The following is a 6,718-nucleotide window of genomic DNA, read 5'->3' on the forward strand; positions in this document are numbered from 1 at the left end:
AATTACAAGGGAGAAGGGGCTCAGAAGAAGGGGCTCCGATGCTCAAGTGTTCGGGGCTTCGGGACGAAGCCCCGAACACTTTTCCCCTCCCCCGTTGCAATGTACAACGGAGAGGGGAATCCAGACTTCCCCTTCTCCGTTGTAAAAAAACGTTCATGTTTTCCAAGCTACTGTCTGCACGAAATCGGAAACCCGGTTTTTGAGAGGACTCAGAAAAAAAACGGCTGTGTAACTTCATGGAGGAATTCATCCGCTGTATGTGCACTCTGGCTCGGATACATTTTGTTGGCCGGAGACCCCCCAGCATGGTTCTTACCAAACTTTAAGTTTTTGAACTGGGCTCCGGAGGAAGGCAAGGGGAGTTGACAGGGGACTCAATACGCCTCATGAGGCACTATTCTCGGATACATTTCAACACTTTTAGCCATTTTTGATGGTTCTCCAAAAAATAACTGACTTTTTCAGAGTGTGGAGGAATGCAAGGGGAGTTGACAGGGGACTCAATCCGCCTTATGGGGCACTATTCTCGGATACATTTCAACACTTTTAGCCATTTTTGATGGTTCTCCAAAAAATAACTCTGACTTTTTCAGAATGCGGAGGAATGCAAGGGGAGTTGACAGGGGACTCAATCCGCCTTATGGGGCACTATTCTCGGATACATTTCTACACTTTTAGCCATTTTTGATGGTTCTCCAAAAAATAACTGACTTTTTCAGAGTGTGGAGGAATGCAAGGGGAGTTGACAGGGGACTCAATCCGCCTTATGGGGCACTATTCTCGGATACATTTCAAAGCTTTTAGCCCTATTTGATGGTTCTCCAAAAAATAAAGTGTTACTTTGTGAGTGTGGAGGAATGCGAGGGGAGTTGACAGGGGACTCTACCCGCCTTATGGGGCACTATTCTCGGATACATTTCAACACTTTTAGCCATTTTTGATGGTTCTCCAAAAAGTAAAGTGTTACTTTGTGAGTGTGGAGGAATGCGAGGGGAGTTGACAGGGGACTCTACCCGCCTTATGGGGCACTATTCTCGGATACATTTCAACACTTTTAGCCATTTTTGATGGTTATCCAAAAAGTAAAGTGTTACTTTGTGAGTGTGGAGGAATGCGAGGGGAGTTGACAGGGGACTCTACCCGCCTTATGGGGCACTATTCTCGGATACATTTCAACACTTTTAGCCATTTTTGATGGTTCTCCAAAAAGTAAAGTGTTACTTTGTGAGTGTGGAGGAATGCGAGGGGAGTTGACAGGGGACTCTACCCGCCTTATGGGGCACTATTCTTGGATACATTTCAACACTTTTAGCCATTTTTGATGGTTCTCCAAAAAGTAAAGTGTTACTTTGTGAGTGTGGAGGAATGCAAGGGGAGTTGACAGGGGACTCTACCCACCTTATGGGGCACTATTCTCGGACACATTTCAACACTTTTAGCCATTTTTGATGGTTCTCCAAAAAGTAAAGTGTTACTTTGTGAGTGTGGAGGAATGCGAGGGGAGTTGACAGGGGACTCTACCCGCCTTATGGGGCACTATTCTCGGATACATTTCAACACTTTTAGCCATTTTTGATGGTTCTCCAAAAAGTAAAGTGTTACTTTGTGAGTGTGGAGGAATGCGAGGGGAGTTGACAGGGGACTCTACCCGCCTTATGGGGCACTATTCTCGGATACATTTCAACACTTTTAGCCATTTTTGATGGTTCTCCAAAAAGTAAAGTGTTACTTTGTGAGTGTGGAGGAATGCGAGGGGAGTTGACAGGGGACTCTACCCGCCTTATGGGGCACTATTCTCGGATACATTTTTTCATTTTCACCCATTTTTGATGGTTCTCCAAAAAGACAAGTTAGTCTTTTTTTTCCCTTCCTCTTCTGATTTCTCACTGATTGAATGGCAAACGCGACCAGCCATCGGAGGGCCTCCGCCGGCCCGGCCTCGTGCCGGTGCTCTGGCGGTCGGTTCCTCCGAACTGCGGGTTCGACTCTGATGGCCGGGAGGGACGAGGGAAACGTCGGGGGGGGGGTCTGCTGGAGGCTCCTGCTGGAGTCTTGCGTTTCACCGGGACCTGGCTCGAAAAACTCGAAACCCTGACTCCAGTGCGGTGTTGCGGCCATGCGCCTCCGGGTACCAGACTCCCCTGCCTCCTCCGTGTTGCATGGGCTGCGTGGGGGTAACCCTGCGTGTCCGTTACCCTGCGTGTCTCTTACCTCCCAGGCCGACCGATATGAAGCGTTTCCAAGACGAACCGTCTGACTCAGGGGTCCCACCACGGGTTCCGTAGCGGGGTGGAAGTTCCACCTCCCCACTTCGCCGCGGAATGCAAGACAAACACCTGTTTCTCTCATCCTCCACTGTGGCATAGCGGCCTTAGTCGGCTGCGGCATTCAGCAATTGGCCTTGCTCCGGGCACAGGACCCTACTTCATCCATCTACCTGTTTGATCCTGCGTAACAACCACATATATGCTTGTCTGCAAAGACATTGATCGAATGGCAAACCTGACCCGCCATCGGAAGGCCTCCGCCGGCCCGGCCTCGTGCCGGTGCTCTGGCGGTCGGTTCATCCAAACTGTGGGTTTGACTCTGCTCCTGGGGCGGACAAAGTCAGTGGCGAATGCCGGAGCGCATATATGCTTGTCTGCAAAGAGGGACATGCCTGGTCCCGCCCAGGTGTTCTTCTACGGCTAGTGTCCAGCCAGCTGCGGTATCAGCAAATTTGACCCGCCATCGGAGGGCCTCCTCCCCGGGTCCAGCTTCCGGTGCTTGGCGGTCGGTTCATCCAAACTGCAGGTTTGACTCTGCTCCTGGGGCGGACAAAGTCAGCGGCGAATGCCGGAGCGCATATATGCTTGTCTGCAAAGAGGGACATGCCTGGTCCCGCCCAGGTGTTCTTCTACGGCTAGTGTCCAGCCAGCTACGGTATCAGCAAATTTGACCCGCCATCGGAGGGCCTCCTCCCCGGGTCCAGCTTCCGGTGCTTGGCGGTCGGTTCATCCAAACTGCAGGTGCTCCTGGAGCAGACAAAGATATGTGTATTTGCCTGAAGGATGGAAATAAACAAAGAATGATATTTTACAGGACATGACGGATATGTGTTTTTTCCAGGCTTTTTGGAAATAAACCAAATGTGATTTTGCAGTGCATTATGTAGCTCATTTACCCATGTGATGTTGTGCAGTACATTACTGAGCTCATTTAACGATATGGTGTACCAGGCGAAGTGGGATGCTGCCATGTCCCAACTGGTCTCCGGAGGAATATAAGGAGAGTTGACAGGGGACTCTGCCCAGCACGCTTCCAAGAACCTGAACGCTCACTTGAAGAGGGCTTGGGCTGATGCTGTGCTAGAAACGGCCGTCACCTTCACCATCTTGCGCACTGCCCTGGCTGACAATATCAAGCATCACCAAGATCCAGAAAGCAGGTCGATTCTCGCTAGGTTTATGTGTCACAACGTAAGCACTGCAGACCGGTTCTACGCGAATACGCCTAGAATAAAGGAGACATTGAAGATCCGCTCCATGTTCAGGGCAGCAGCAGCTGCAGCAGCATCATCATCAGAAGGAGGTCTACCACCGTCAGCTACCTCCGAAGAGGACTCAGGGGCGGAGAGCAGCGATACCTCTTCTTCAGGACCGATTGATACTCCTGATGAGGGGAAAGGGGCCGTGGAATCAACCTTTTTTCCCCGGTGCACCGTACAAGTTAGACAGCTAAAATGGCCCCCAGGCCCCTGTTAATCATGTTGTAATCATGTTGTAATCATGTTGTTATTATGTTTATTTTGTATACTGTTTTTGTAAAAATGGTGTGATAATTAAATAAATAAAAAAACATTAGTATAACCTTGAAGGTTCCCAGGGGCAAATACAGTGCCAGGTATCAGACTATTTAAACAATGTGTACCAATGATTAAGACACCTTCCCTGGCTTGTAAAATGCGGTGATGCGCCCTGGACGTATCAGACTATTTTAAACAACTTTTCCCTGCCTTTCAAACACGTACCCCTGGGTGTTTTAGCCTGTCATTTTGCAGGATATAATTTAACATGTAACCTCTCCTGGAAATCGACATATTCTGTGCATTTCCAGGAGAGGTTCCATGTTAAATTATATCCTGCAAAATGACAGGCTACAACTCTCTTCCATACGTTTAAAAACACTTTTCCGACTATTTTAAACAACATTTCCCCGCCTTTCAAACACTTGTTCCTGGGTTATAGCCTGTGATTTTGCAGGATATCATTTAACATGGAATCTCTCCTGGAAATGAACATATTCTGTGCATTTCCAGGAGAGGTTCCATGTTAAATTATATCCTGCAAAATGACAGGCTACAACTCTCTTCCATACGTTTAAAAACACTATTCTGACTATTTTAAACAACTTTTCCCCGCCTTTCAAACACTTGTTCCTGGGTTATAGCCTGTCATTTAGCAGGATATAATTTAACATGGAATCTCTCCTGGAAATGCACAGAATATGTCCATTTCCAGGAGAGGTTACATGTTAAATTATATCCTGCAAAATGACAGGCAACAACTCTCTTCCATACGTTTAAAAACACTTTTCCGACTATTTTAAACAACTTTTCCCCGCCTTTCAAACACTTGTTCCTGGGTTATAGCCTGTCATTTTGCAGCATATCATTTAACATGGAATCTCTCCTGGAAATGGACATATTCTGTGCATTTCCAGGAAAGGTTGCATGTTAAATTATATCCTGCAAAATGACAGGCTACAACTCTCTTCCATACGTTTAAAAACACTTTTCCGACTATTTTAAACAACTTTTCCCCGCCTTTCAAACACTTGTTCCTGGGTTATAGCCTGTCATTTTGCAGCATATCATTTAACATGGAATCTCTCCTGGAAATGGACATATTCTGTGCATTTCCAGGAGATGTTCAATGTTAAATGATATACTGCAAAATGACAGGCTACAACTCTCTTCCATGTGTTTAAAAACACTTTTCCCGACCATTTAAACATTATTTCTGGCTTGTAAAGTGCGGTGATGAGCCCTGACAGTATCAGACTATTTAAAGGGTTACCAGGAGCATGAGAATATCCTCCAAAGAAGGGGTGGTAGTGTCGTGAATAAGGCCGAATATGTATGCCGATGTGCGGACGGTAAAGCACCGCAAAATCCACCCCCTTTAGGGTAACCAGGGGCATGAAGTTCTGTAGGGTGCGAACATCTGGGTTTAGTCCGTGGGGGAGTGCTTAAGTCCGGGGGCCCGGGGTCTCACGGTGCACGAGGTTATGGAAGTACCACTGTTGCCGGAGGTCCTCAGTCCGTCCTTTGGGGCTCTTTCAGGGGCTACAGAGAGGTGATTTTCCCGGTCCCTCTCCTGGAGGTATGAAATAATCTGAGCTCCATGTGAGGGAGCCGTGCTGGAGCTGCTTAGTCCGTCCTTTGGGGCTCTGTGAGGGGCTAAAAAGAGGTGTTTTTCCCGGTCTATTTTAATAGAAGACTGACATGAGCAGAGTGTGCATGCTTTGAAACTAATCCACCAACGCTTAGTATGCTATTTTAGGGTATAAATCGTACCTTGTCACCATGCATGTAGCTGCATTTAAAAAAAGCTTACAGCACCGGGTATTCCCAGGCGGTCTCTCATCCAAGCACTGACACGGCCCGACCCTGCATTACTATGGGTCTCTGAAACAATCTGACTTTTACCACACTGTGAGCAGGGTTTAATCCGATTTTCAGCCCTCTTTCCCCCGCAGAAACTAGTTTAAATCACCGTGGTCACCATGGTGGGAATTTAGGAATGTACCTGTGTGTGGTGCGGAGCTTCCCTGCACTTTAAATCCATTGATTTGCCCTGTGTTGGTTGTATTTTTTACTATTAATGCACTGTGCTCCCTGGGACGACGCGCCTTCCTGTGGGGACACATGAGAACTGCACTCAAATCACTTTGTGCTTTTTAAACAGTTTAACATATTTTTTTCCACATTTAAAAACCGCTTTCTGCCCTGGAAATCATTTCTAATCATTATTACCGTTATGGAGGGGCTGCAGGAACACTTTCCCCGCCTTGCAAACATTTATTCCTGGTTAAAATAATCAATTTGTTCCGCCTGCTTTCCGTCAGCACCTCTGCGGCTGTCGGATTAACACAGATGAATGCACTTTTAACACTCACGCAGCCAGAATTCCTGCTCTTTTCCTGGGTTACAAAGTGAGGTGACGCAGCCTGTCCTCCGAGTCTCCCCGCCTCTCAGAGACTTATTTCTGGGTAAAAAAAGCCATGTGCTCCGCCCCCTGGATCTCTGCACGTGTGTGTGCCTGTGAGTCTCTGGCTACTGTCCACATGCCCGCATTATGAGGCACTATTTTCGGATGCATTTTCTCATTTTCACCACTTTTCATGTTTTTATTATGTATATTGTTATATTATTATTATTGTATATATGTATACTGTGTATACTGTTTTTGTAAAAATCATGTGATTATTAAATAAATAGTAAAACATGAATATAACCTTGAAGGTTCCCAGGGGCAAATACAGTGCCAGGTGTCAGACTATTTAAACAATGTTTACCCAGGATTCAGACACCTTCCCTGGCTTGTAAAATGCGGTGATGCGCCCTGGAGGTATCAGACTATTTTAAACAACTTTTCCCCGCCTTTCAAACACTTGTTCCTGGGTTATAGCCTGTCATTTTGCAGGATATAATTTAACATGGAATCTCTCCTGGAAA

Source organism: Notothenia rossii, assembly GCF_949606895.1.
Source record: "Notothenia rossii genome assembly, chromosome: 4".
NCBI lineage: Eukaryota > Metazoa > Chordata > Actinopteri > Perciformes > Nototheniidae > Notothenia > Notothenia rossii.